Source organism: Panicum virgatum, chromosome 5K (genome assembly GCF_016808335.1).
Source record: "Panicum virgatum strain AP13 chromosome 5K, P.virgatum_v5, whole genome shotgun sequence".
NCBI classification, from domain to species: domain Eukaryota; kingdom Viridiplantae; phylum Streptophyta; class Magnoliopsida; order Poales; family Poaceae; genus Panicum; species Panicum virgatum.
In genome coordinates, this window is record NC_053140.1 from 35,270,020 (window position 1) to 35,283,026 (window position 13,007).

The window sequence follows — 13,007 nt, forward strand, 5'->3', positions numbered from 1 at the left end:
CAAGTTGTGAGCAGGCAAGTGACTCTGTTTGGCGAAGTACTGGCATCCTGGGCATCGCTTGACGACTAGTACTGCATCTGATAATGTTGTGGGCCAGTAGAATCCTGATTTGAAGACTTTGCCGACCAGCGTGCGTGAAGTCGCGTGGTTTCCACATGTGCCTTCATGAGCTTCTTGTAGGATTCCTTTTCCTTCTTCTGTTGTGACGCATTTCATGAGGATTCCTGATCCTGCGCCTCGCTTGTAGAGTTTGTTGTCAATAAGGACGTAATTCTTGCTGCGACGCATGATGCGTACAGCTTCTGTGTCGTCTTTTTTGATTCCCAGTGGGAGTACTTTGTCCTTGATGTAGTTGAATAACTCTGTGCGCCAATCGATTTCAATCATCATTACCTCTCGATTGGTTTCATGAGGAACTGAGTCGACTTCTATTGGGGTGGAGATATTGATTGAGGGGTGATGAAGCTCATGAACGAAAATTCTAGGAGGAACTTCTGGTCGGTCGGAGCCGAGTTTAGAAAGGATATCTGCCGCCACATTGTTGTCGTGGACGACGTGGTGGATTTCCAGTCCTGAAAACTTGTTTTCAAGTTTCCTGATTTCTGCAACGTAAGCGTCCATGGTTTCTTTGTTGATGTTCCACTTCTTGTTTACTTGTTGGACCACCAGGATGGAGTCTCCGTAGACAAGTAGCTGCTTGATGCCGAGTGAGATGGCCAGTCGGAGGCTGTGTAGGAGGGCTTCATATTCGGCTTCGTTGTTGGATACTTCAAAGAGAATTTGGAAAACATATTTGAGTTGCTCGCCTTTTGGAGAGATGAAAAGTACGCCTCCTCCTCCTCCACCCAATTTCAGTGAGCTGTCGAAGTACATGGTCCAGTGATCTGATATGGATGGTGGAGTAGGTACTTGGTTTTCTCTCCATTCAGCCAGGAAGTCGACTAGAGCCTGGGACTTGATTGCTGTTCTTGGCGTGAATTTCAGCTTGAGTGCCCCTAGTTCGACTGCCCACTTTGAGATTCGACCAGTTGCGTCTCGGTTGTGTAAGATATCTCCCAGTGGGAAATCCGTGACAACTGATATCTTGTACTCATCGAAGTAATGTCGCAGCTTCCTTGTTGTGATCAGTATTGCGTAGAGTAGTTTCTGAATCGGTGGGTATCTCACTTTCAATTCAGAAAGTACTTCACCTTTGAAGTAAACTGGTCTTAGGACGCCGTAGGCGTGGCCTTCTTCTTTTCGTTCCACCACAATTGCTGCACTGACAACGTGTGTGGTAGCTGCGATGTAAAGGAGCATGTCTTCTCCCGGCATTGGAGCCGTTAGTATAGAAAGTGACTGGAGGTGCTCTTTCAGGTCTTTGAGAGCATCGGCTGCTTCTTGTGACCATTTGAATTTGTCTTGTTTCTTCAGCAGTTTGAAGAAAGGGAGTCCTCTTTCGCCGAGTCTCGATAGAAATCTGTTCAGGACAGCCATGCATCCGGTGAGCTTCTGAATGTCTTTGACAGAGGTCGGAGCTTCCATGTTTATGATGGCGTTGATCTATTCTAGATTTGCTTCAATTCCTCTGTGGCTGACAATAAAGCCTAGTAGTTTTCAGGACGGTACGCCGAAAACACAACTAGTTGGGTTCAATTTCCACCTTAAGCTTCGCAAACTGTTGAAGGTTTCTTCTAAGGTTGAGATGAAAATGGAGATGAAATGGAAATGCGCAAGGTAAAGGTATAACTTAGGGCATTTCATTTCACCGGTCTAAGGTTGAGTAGAGAAGTGCTTGACCGGATTTAGGATAGATGGTCATACTATCAAGAGGGGCAAACTTGTTTGCATATCGGTCATCTAGTGCCTCTTGAGCGATCTAACTTTGCAATGTGTTAGGATTGAGTGGCGCCGTGAGAGCAAATGAAAATCCTTTGAAAAATATTTGTGAAAATGCTAATAGACATGTACATGGTGGTGTACACTTGGTGGTGTTAGCACATTTGCAAAGGAGAAGGTGTTGGAGTTGATGTTGATCAACTTGGAAAAGAAGAAAGGCGTTTCAGTGTTCTCTGGACACTAGGATGCCTCTTGGAGTGGAATACTGCTTTGATCCATTGTGCTTTGGATCAAGTATTCATGTGGGTTGTGTAGCCCTCTGAGTAAGCTTTCCAAAATGTCCAAGATCATCGAAATCGGAGTTCGGAGCTAAAAGTTATGAGCGTTTTACCGATGGTCGGTTTTGCTGGAAATAGACCTGTGGACGGTCCACTACAGGGGGACGGATGGCCCGCCGGTTCTTGATTTGAGCTCGAACTGAACCATTCTGGTCACTGGGTGTTGTTCCAATTGACCTGCGGACGGCCCGGCCCTTGGGGGCGGACGGTCCGCAACCTAATGAAAATTCTTGGACAGAAACTCTGCGGTTTCTGGTGTGGCGCACGGGTTGAACGGCGGACAGTCCGCCCCTGGGGAGCGGACGGTCCACCGGTCACTTTTAGATTTAGTCAGAGACGTTGTTTCTCTGAGTGTTCGGGGTGATTGAACCGCGGACGGTCCGCCCCTAGGGCAGGGATAGTCCGCGAGAAGCTGTAACGGTCGACTCTGACACGTATTAATTGCGTTTCTAGCCATTGGTTTTGAATGGCGGACGGTCCGGTCTCTGTGAGGCGGACAGTCCGCGAAAGCTTTGTTTTCATGGGATTTGATTGTAACGGCTAGTTTGTGGCCTCCCACTATAAATAGAGGGTGTGGCCGGCCATTTGAGGGGTTGAGCACCTTTGGGAGTTAGTGTCCATTCTTGGGGAGTGCTTGAGAGCCCTCCAACTCACTTGAGATTAGAGCAAATCAAATTCGCTAAGTGAGAGAGCGATTCTAGTGCGTTGCATTGAGAGATTGCAAGAGATTGGCACTAGGTGATCGAGTTGCAAGCTCGTGGTGCTTGTTACTCTTGGAGGTTGCCACCTCCTAGATGGCTTGGTGGCGTGTCTCCGTCGTGAAGCCCGCAATAAGATTGTGCGGTGCTACGGAGAAGTAATTGTCAGAGGTATTGTGCCCACCCCGCGGGAGCCGCGAAGAGCAACTCTAGTTGAGCGAGACTTGAAGAGCAACAAGTGGTCTGGCTGAATCATATGCTAGAGCTCGGTGTGAGCACTCCACGTGGGAGAGTGTGACTTGAGAGTCACCATTAGCAAGAGGATCGGTGGCAACCTTGGAGCTTGTCTCAACGGGGATTAGCTTGGTGGCAACCAAGTGAACCTCGGGATAAAAATCACCGTGTCAACTTTGTCTACTCTTCTCGGTGGTTTGCATTCTCCAAATCACAAGCCGTGTATTTACATTCATATATATCTTGTGCTTGTGTAGTCGCTCTAGTGTTTAATTAGCTTGTGTAGCTTAATTAGTTGCCATGCCTAGTTTGTGTAGCTAAGTAAGTTTGAGCCTTTGGATTTGGATTGTGTATCCTTGTCCATTGTGCATCTAGTGAGGTTAGGTTGGTTTTGTGCTTTTGCTCATTAGAATTGTGTAGGAGCACCCCCGGTGTGTGAAGTACTTGTGCATAGGTTTGTGTGACCTTGCAAATTCGAATTGTGTAGGTGAGCTCTACCTAGCTCGGCACCGTAGTTGCTCAATTAGGATCTTTTTGTAAGGTGCAAGTTTTAGTTAGAGGGGTGTAGTCTTGGCTAGACCGATTAGTTTAATTCCGCATTTGTTTCGGTTAGCCGGCAACGCGATTAGTTTTAGAAAGGACTATTCACCCCCCTCTAGTCCGCCATCTCGACCCTACAAGTGGTATCAGAGCCGAGGTCTCTCATTTGTGGTCCTCACCGATCCGAGAGGATGGCCACTTATGGGCTAGATATTGAGTGTCCACACATTTTTGATGGTACACACTTTGCACGGTGGAAAAATTGGATGATATGTAATTTTATGTTTATTCACGCTTAAATGTGGTGGATGGTAGATGTAAGCTTTTCTCATGTGTTGGATGAAAAAAAATATAACTCAAGCACAAGAGAAATGTCTAGATCTAGACATCCAAGCTACTAACATTTTGTTTAGATCTTTGCATGATTGCATACTTGGTGAGATTATGGAGATGAAAACCGCCCATGAGATTTGGATTTATCTCAACAACAAATATGGGATGGTACCAAATGATGAGGATGAGCTCAAGGAGGAAGTGCATGAGGATGATAAGCACATCCACAACATGGTGGTTGTGGAAGATTGCTCCATCTCATGATCAAGTGATGAAGATGATGATCAATCTTCAACTAGCTCACTTGACAAGGTTGATGGTGATAATGATCAAATTGATTTATGCATGGATGATATTGCTACTTCAAGCTCATCTCTATCACCACATTGCTTCATGTCACAAGGTGACACAAAGGTATCAAATTACAATGTGATTGATCTTTCATATGAAGAGCTCTTGAATAAATTTGCTAGCATGACCAAACTATTTGAGAAAGAGTTAGCTAAAACAACTAAATTGGAAAAAAAAACTCTTTTCTCAAAGACACATGTGAACAACAAAAGCATCTACTTTATGTTATGACTTGTTCACGTGAGGAGCTAAAATTGACTTATGAGGAGCTTAGTGTTGCTCATGAGAACTTGGTACAAGACCATGCTTTACTCACTAACAAGCTTTCTAATAAAGAAATTAAAACTAGTGAGAGCTCATCACATGGGTCAAATGATCAATTGCAAAATATTACTAACCCTTGTGATGTAGGCAAGAAGCATGTATCCACCTCATGTGATGATTTATTATCTATGCCATGTTCTTCACATATAGATGCTTGTTCTTCTTCTACTATGCAATATGAGACTAACCTTGTAGAAGAAAACAAAGAGCTCAAAAGTCAAGTGAAGTATTTGAGCAACAAGATAGAGAGGTGGACAAAATCAAAAGTCACCCTTGAAAGCATAATAAAAAATCAAAGAAGTTTCGGTGACATGAGTGGCATTGGTTCCAACAAGAGCAAAATCAAAGGCAAGAAATAGGGCAAGAAGAAATACAATAGGAAGATAAAAAAGTGAGAAGAAATGGAGTTCTCTCATTTCATGTGCTTCCAATGTCATGAGATGGGACATCTTGCACATGGTTGCCCCAATAAAGAAAAGCTCAAGTTGAAGAAAGAAGAAGAGATGCTTAAACATGTGAAATGCTTCAAGTGTCGCACTTGGGGTCACCTCACCTCAATGTGCCCAACCAAGCAATTGGTGAAGCAACAAGAGAAGTCTCAACCAAAGCCACAAGTTGAGAAAGAAAAGACACCCCAAGATCAAGTCAAGATCAATCATGAAGATCAAATTGATGACTTGAAGATGAAGAAGAAGAGAACAAGAAGGGGTGGAAAAAGAGCTAGGCATCCAATGCATATCCAAGATGCCAAGATATTGAGCAAGAATAAGATTCAAGAGAAGATGGCTGAGGTTGATCACATCAAGTGCCATAGTTGTGCAACATTGGGTCACCTAGCTTCGGGTTGCCCAAACAAGCTTGAGAAGAAGGTTCAAGTAAATAATGAGGAGTGAGGCAATAAAAAGAATCAAATGAACAAATAAGAAAAGGCTCAACAAAAGAGAAGATGCTACTTATGCCGGGAAAGGGGACACATGGCAAATTCATGTTCCCTAGGTAACAATTCTAAGCCAATTTCAATTGATGCAAATATTATACTTAGAAAGGATGGTAATGGTACCTCATTTGTTAATATTGCAAAACATCCCGCTATTCATACTAAGGCATTGCCTAAGTATATTGCTCCTAACTTAAGAGGACCCAAACTTGTTTGGGTACCATCAAAACGTGGATGAATGTGTCTAGGTACCATGGTATTGAAGGCTTGATTCAATTGGATTTATCTTGTTCATCATGTGATTGAGTCAAGTAATTTAAGCCTAGTGCTATTCTCATCCTAATGCCAAGTCAAAATAATGAAGTCCAAGTGCAACAACATACAAGTGTCTTATTCTAGTTGTGGGAAATTCATTGGAAATATTTAATGGCTTGCAAACTTATTTGAGTTGAATCTTGCTTTTGGATGAAAATCAGTTTTGCAAGTTGAGAAATGAGCTAAATGTCATTGATTTCTCAAACGTGGCTTGAAATCTAGTGCATTTGCTATTTGACTCTCTTATGCATCTTTTGGTTTGCATTTCTAGCATTTTTTGTGTATTTTTGGGTTATTTTTTATTTTCCCTTGATCTTGCAAGTTTTATCCTATTTTCTTGATCCCACATGTTTTTAATGTCTTTTGGAATACTTTCATGCTGATTTTACAATTTTTGGAAATATCTATGAGCAATGGTCCCCAAATTAAATTCAATTTGTGGTACTTCATTGGAATTCTGGACAGTCTGATAATTGGAGCGCGGACGGTCCGTGGGTAAGAGGCGGACGGTCTGCCAGTCAGTAAATTTTTCCACCAGAGGCTCTGTAGAGACAAATTCAGCAAGAGAAGTGTATAGCGGACGGTCCGCTCGAATGACGCGGACGATCCGCCAGGCATCGGAAACACCGGTCAGCTTTGGTTACACCGATGAGGTGCCAGCTGGGCAAGCGTGGACAGTCCGCCAGTAGTCCGCGGACGGTCCGCATGAGATAAGTTGAATCCGCCCAAAAACAATTTTAGCTCTATCAAAATCAGATCATGAACTTCAAAGTTTTCAGCATGTAGCAGAGTGGAAGATTTAATTGCTGGCAGTTCATATGAAGTCGAATGAATCTCAAATTTTACAAGCTGCTAGAAGACTTAGTGAAGCACATTTACACCAAATTTCATGGTCATTCGATCTATGGTTTGGGAGTTATGGATTTTATATTCAGAAATACAGAATCTGCCAGAAATTTGACAAACACTAGAATTATAAGGAGTCACTATGATTGAAAGGCTCTCAAGTTGGAAATATGTTTGCAACTGATTGAGAGTCATAAGTTTGGTTTTGAATTGAGAAAGAAACATGGCATGAAGGGGTACAAGGTCATTTGATTGAAGTGTATATTTGGCACACATTGGGTACTCAAGTTGAAGATCAAAATCAAGCTCAAGATGCAGATGAGGTCTAAGTTCTAGTGATCATTGGAGATGCTTAGTTGAAGACATCAAATGGGTTGATCAAGAAAAGCAAGCAACACCCAAAATAGAGAGATTCATGACAATTCAAGTGATATTCAAATGATATTCTCTCATACAAGAAAAAGATCAAAAGATGAAGCAAGCCAACCACAACAAGAAAAGTGCACTTCATCATAAGTGGTTCTCATTTCATATGGGTGAAGCATGGAATTCATATTGGTATTCATTAGTCTTCACCAAGCTTATAAATTGGACTTCATATTGCTATTTGGAGAGCGAAATTGGAATCTAATGACTACCCTCTACTCCAACATAGCAAGGTAAAATTGATTGACATATGCATACATACATTGCTACGGACATGATTAGTGCATATAGTCATATATAGTGATCATTCATAAAAAATAAAATGATTTTTAATGTTTATATGGTACCACTATTGCTTCTATGCTTGATATGATCTAGTGGTAGCATATGACATAGTTCATGAGCTAGTAAACCCAGTATTTGATCTAGAACATGAGCATTCAAGTATTTAACTCAACATTGTCAAGATAACCCTTAGAACAAGGTGTGAAGAAGCTTGTCATTAGATCAAACCGAGTTATATTACTTAGGCAAGTAATCTAGATCAAGTCAAACAGAAAGAAGCTCATGGAAATAATCCAGTTCAAGAATTGGTTATAATTGTCAAAATCTTCAAGCGGTATCCATTAATCTTCACATGGCACAAATTTCATATGGTATTGGGCCTTTTATGGTCATTGATGACAAAGTGGGAGAAATTTGGACAAAGATATGAATTGTTTGGACAAAGAGATATAAGGGAGATGAGAGTGCAAGCATGAACTTGGATCAAGAGGGAGCAACATTGAAGAATAGAGGAGGATCAAAATTCTTGGACAAGAGAGGCACACAAGTAGGGGGAGCAAGCTCATGAACTTGGTTGATTGCATTTGATTTGTGCATATTCATGTGCTTGCTTGCATTTGCATAAGTGTTTTTAAAAAAAATTCATATATGCAATGCTTGTGTGATGTATGCTAGTCATATAACTTGAATGATGATTTGATATCTAGCATGCATAGATTGTAACTAGACATGTTGTTTTTTACAAGTGGATCAAGAGCCTTGCTAATAATGTTGATCTCATGAGGTATCTTGAGTTTTTGATACATGTCTAGTTACTCATCGCTGCTAAGGATGAACTTCAAGGATGCAACTCCAATTGCTATCACGCTTCAAAGGTTTATCCTATATACCTTAGCATCACTTAGTAGTGCTAACCCTCCTACAAATTTCATATTTATGCATGTGTGCAAGCTTGAAACCAAACTATTTGAGCACACGTGTAGGGGGTGTTATCACTACCAAGCCAAATTTTGTGATGCTTATCCAAATCATAACATTGAGCATAAGTGTTGGATAAGTGACATAAAATCCAAACCAAGTTAGCAATTTATACTTGTATGAAGTTCTAACTTGGAATTATTGCTTAAATTCCATATCTTTGTAGTGTTATCATCAATTACCAAAAAGGGGGAGATTGAAAGGTCCTTGTTTGGTTTTGGTAATTGAGTGACAACATTAGGTGGACTAATAATGTGGCATATGGAGATACACATGTGATTAGTCCACAGTTAATGATGAGAAGGAGCTCATTGCATATGAGACATGACATGGAGTCATGTGACCAAGGTGGAGAAGATCAAGACAAGGCTTGGCTTGATGGACCGGTTGCAATGGTGAAGAGCAAGTCAAGGCTTTGAAGTGACGGACCGCGAGGCAGTGAAGCTTGGGCAAGACTTGGCACCGATGGATCGAGACAACGGTGAAGAGCGAGCAAGGTCAAGATCGATGGACCAAAGAGGTCATGTGATGATATGGAGTGGATCATATCATTCATGATTGTGTTGGTGCATTGGTTGCATCAACAATTTGAGAATGGAGATAAAAATGGAGATAAAATGGAAATGCGCAAGGCAAAGGTATAACCTAGGGCATTTCATTTCACCGGTCTAAGGTTGAGTAGAGAAGTGCTTGACCGGATTTAGGATAGATGGCCGTCCTATCAAGAGGGGCAAACTTATTTGCATATCGGTCATCCAGTGCCTCTTGAGCGATCTAACTTTGCGATGTGTTAGGATTGAGTGGCGCCGTGAGAACAAGTGAAAATCCTTTGAAAAATATTTGTGCAAATGCTAACAGACATGTACATGGTGGTGTACACTTGGTGGTGTTGGCACATTTGCAAAGGAGAAGGTGTTGGAGTTGATGTTGATCAACTTGGAAAAGAAGAAAGGCGTTTCGGTGTTCTCCGGACACTAGGATGAATCTTTGAGTGGAATACTGCTTTGATCCATTGTGCTTTGGATCAAGTATTCATGTGGGTTGTGTAGCCCTCTGAGTAAGCTTTCCAAAATGTCCAAGATCATCGAAATCGGAGTTCGGAGCTAAAAGTTATGAGCGTTTTACCGATGGTCAGTTTTGCTGGAAATAGACCTGTGGACGGTCCGCTACTGGGGGACGGACGGTCTGCCGGTTCCTGATTTGAGCTCGAACTGAACCATTCTGGTCACTGGGTGTTGTTCCAATTGACCTGCTGTAGGGTCGAGATGGCGGACTAGAGGGGGGTGAATATTCCTTTCTAAAACTAATTGTGCCAGCTAACCGAAACTTATACGGAATTGAAACTATTCGCTTAGCCAAGACTTCACCCCTCTAACTATTACTCTAAGGCACCTCCAAAAAGATCCTACACAAAGCAAATGGAGTGCCAAGCTAGTAAGAGCTCTCCTAACAATTCTAATGCCAAGTCACACAAGTCTAAGCACTAGTACTTCACAAACCGGGGGAGCTACTACACAAATCTAATGAGCAAAAGCACAAAATCAAACCTAAGCTCACTAGATGCTCAAGGACAAGGATACACAATCCAAATCCAAGAGCTCAACTTGCTTAGCTACACAATCTAAGCACGAGCAACTAATTAAGCTACCAAAGCTATCTAGTTACACTAGGATCTCTACTTCTAGCTACACAAGCAAGAAGATGATTAGCAAGCTACACAAGCTCACTAATCACTAGAGAGCAACTACACAAGCACAAGATATAGATGAATGTAAATACAAGGCTTATGATTTGGAGAATGCAAACCACCGAGAAGAGTAGACAAAATTGACACAGTGATTTTTATCCCGAGGTTCACTTGGTTGCCACCAAGCTAATCCCCATTGAGATAAGCTCCAAGGTTGCCGCCGATCCTCTTGCTAGTGGTGACTCTCAAGTCACACTCTCCCACGTGGAGTGCTCACACCGAGCTCTAGCACATGATCCGGCTGGACCACTTGTTGCTCTTCATGTCTCGCTCAACTAGAGTTGCTCTTCGCGGCTCCCGCGGGGTGAGCACAATACCCCTCACAATCTCTTCTCCGGAGCACCGCACAATCTTCTTGCCGGCTTCAATGGAGCCTCTTGCCACCAAGCCGTCTAGGAGGTGGCAACCTCCAAGAGTAGCAAGCACACCGGCTTGCAACACGATCACCTAGTGCACTCGATGCAATCTCTCAAAGCAATCGCACTAGAATCGCTCTCTCACTCGATCGGATGATTACTATCAAGTTAGAGTGAGTAGAGGGCTCTCAAGCACTCTCACACATGGACACCAAGTCCCCAAGGTGCTCAGCACCCTCAAATGGCTGGCCACACCCTCTATTTATAGAGGGAGGCCCCAAACTAGCCGTTACACTCAAATCACGTGAAAACATAGTTTTCGCGGACTGTCCGCCTCACAGAGACCGGACCGTCCGCCATTCAAAACCAACAGCTAGAACTGCAATGATTATGTGTCAGAGTTGACCGTTAGAGCCCCGGGCGGACTGTCCGCACCCCTGGGGCGGACCGTCCGCGGTTCAAAACTTCGAACCAACCGATTTGCACACGTCTCTGACTAAATCTGGAAGTGACCGGCGGACTGTCCGCTCCCCAGGGGCGGACCGTCTGCAGTTCAAAAAGTTAGCACACACAGAAACCGCAGTGTTTCTATCCCAGAAATTTCAGTAGGAGGCGGACCGTCCGCACCCAAGGGCCGGACCGTCCACAGTACAATTTGGACACCCAAGACAGAACTACCGTGTTTCTGCGCCCGTTTCAGCTTTTAAAGGCGGACCGTCCGTCCCCATGGACCGGACGGTCCGCAGTTCGTTTTGGACCACCAACAGAGCCAAAAAACGGTTCTGTTTGAGCTCATCTGAGATAACGGCGGACCGTCCGCCCCTTAGGAGCGGACTGTCCGTAGGTCTATTTCCAGCAGAAATGTACCTCGGTAAAACTAACATAACTCTTAGCTCCAATGTCCAAATTTGGTGATCTTGGACTCTATGGAAAGCTTATTCAGAGGGCTACACAACCCAACTGAATATTGGATCCAAAACATAATGGATCAAAGCAGTATTTCACTACAAGAGCCAACCTAAACTCCGAAGAACACCGAAAAGCCTTTCTTGCTTCCCCAAGTTGATAAACATCAACTCCAACTCTTTCTCCTTTGCAAATGTGCCAACACCACCACATGAACAACACCATGTGCATGTGTGTTAGCATTTCACAATCATTTTCAAAGAACTTTCACTTGATCTCACCACGCCACTCGATCCTAGCAACATCGCAATGTTAGATCGCTCAAGTGGCACTAGATGACCGATATGCAAACAAGTTGGCCCCTCTTGATAGTACGGCCATCTATCCTAAATCCAGTCATGCACTTCTCTACACAACCTTTGACCGGTGAAATGAAATGCCCTACAAGTCATACCTTTGCCTTGCACATTCCATTTCATCTTCCCAAATGTTGATGCCACACAAGCACCAAACTCCATCAAACCTTTTGATCATCATCATGAGTCAACACTTGGCTTGATCTTTCTTAAATGATATGATCCACTCCATATCATCACATGACCTCTTTGGTCCATCGATCTTGAACTTGCTCGCTCTTCACCGTTGCCTCGGTCCATCGGCGCCAAATCTTGCCCAAGCTTCACCGCCTTGCGGTCCCTCGCTTCAAAGCCTTGACTTGCCCTTCTCCATTGCAACCGGTCCATCAAGCAAAGCCTTGTCTTGATCTTCTCCACTTTGGTCACATAACTCCATGTCATGTCTCATATGCAATGAGCTCCTCGATCACACTATATGAGCATAGCATCAACCCTTAGCCATTTCTCCTCCATGGCTCATGTTGCTCATACTAGTGTCTTTGTGTGGACTAATCTCCTGTGTATCTCAACATAAACACTAATTAGTCCACCTAAGTTGTCACTCAATTACCAAAACCAAACAAGGGCCTTTCACCTGCGGACGGTCCGGCCCTTGGGGGCGGACGGTCCGCCACCTGATGAAAATTCTTGGACAGAAACTCTGTGGTTTCTGGTGTGGCGCATGGGTTGAACGGCGGACATTCCACCCCTGGGGAGCGGACGGTCTGCTAGTCACTTCTAGATTTAGTTAGAGACGTTGTTTCTCTGAGTGTTCAGGGTGTTTGAACCGCGGACAGTCCGCCTCTAGGGCACGGATAGTCCGCGAGAAGCTGTAACGGTCGACTCTGACACGTATTAATTGCGTTTCTAGCCATTGGTTTTGAATGGCGGACGGTCCGGTCTCTGTGAGGCGGACAGTCCGCTAAAGCTTTGTTTTCACGGGATTTGAGTGTAACGGCTAGTTTGGGGCCTCCCTCTATAAATAGCGGGTGTGGCCGGCCATTTGAGGTGTTGAGCACCCTTGGGACTTAGTGTCAATGCTTGGGGAGTGCTTGAGAGCCCTCCAACTCACTTGAGATTAGAGCAAATCAAATTCGCTAAGTGAGAGCGCGATTCTAGTACGTTGCATTGAGAGATTGCAAGAGATTGGCACTAGGTGATCGAGTTGCAAGCTCGTGGT